The 957-nt window shown below is 45.5% G+C and overlaps 1 long non-coding RNA gene across 1 annotated transcript in view; it reads right to left on the reverse strand.

The window, feature by feature from the left end:
* Positions 1-458: 458 nt before the first annotated feature.
* Positions 459-957, reverse strand: part of LOC118764943 — a 15,110-nt gene continuing 14,611 nt past the window's right edge. Inside the window, exon 3 of the long non-coding RNA XR_005000783.1 lies at positions 459-608. This is a non-coding gene — a long non-coding RNA (uncharacterized LOC118764943). The remainder of the gene's footprint in view (positions 609-957) is intronic.

Raw genomic sequence — 957 nt, forward strand, 5'->3', positions numbered from 1 at the left:
TCGCCATCATCATCATCGTCATCGTTTAATGTCCATTTTCCATGTTGGCATGGGTTGGACGGTTTGACTGTGGGGTGACGAGCCAGAAGGCTGCACCAGAATCCAATCCCACATCACCAGTTCTGCTTACCAAAGGACTAGCATCGGCTACGCTTAAATGGTGCTTTTTATGTGCCACTTGTATGGGAGCAAGTAAGGCAGGACTGGCATCGACCATGCTCGAATGGTGCTTCTTACGTGCCACCAGCACGAGTGGCAATCAGGTGGTACTGTCATCAGCCACAACAACGACTTCACATGCTTCAACAGCTCTTCACAAGTGCAATTTATTGCCCAATGATTGAAGGGTATTTTTAAATGGTCTGGTTATACTGCACTGGCATAGGCCATGGTTACAGTCTCACTTGGCTTGCCGGGTCTTCTCAAGCACATCAATAGCTTCCGTTATCTAGGTGACCAAGTTAGTAGCAGAAGTGGGTGCTTCGAGAATATAGCTATGAGAGTGAGAATAAGCTGAGCAAAGTTCAGAGAGCTCCTACCTCTGCCGGCAATAAAGGGCCTCTACCTCAGAGTGAAAGGCAGATTGTATGATGCCTGTGTGAAAACAGCTATCAAATATGGGCTGTAACAGCTAAGGACAAGTGTAGGCTTGAAAGAAATGAAGCCAGTATGCTTTGCTGAATATACAGTGTGCATATTCAACAGAGTGTAAGCATCTTGAGAGAAAAGTTAAGCGTAAGAAGAATCAGATGTGGTGTGCAAGAGAGACAACTGTGCTGGTATGGTCATGTAATGCACATAGACGGGGACAGCTGTGTAAAGAAGTGTTAATCTCTAACTGTGGATGTTAACTTATGGTAGAGGTAGACTCAAGAAGACATAGGATGACGTGGTGAAGCATGATCTTTGAATGTTGGGCCTTACAGAGGCAATGACTAGTGACTGAGGCCTTTAACA

This window comes from Octopus sinensis, linkage group LG10, assembly GCF_006345805.1.
Source record: "Octopus sinensis linkage group LG10, ASM634580v1, whole genome shotgun sequence".
NCBI lineage: Eukaryota > Metazoa > Mollusca > Cephalopoda > Octopoda > Octopodidae > Octopus > Octopus sinensis.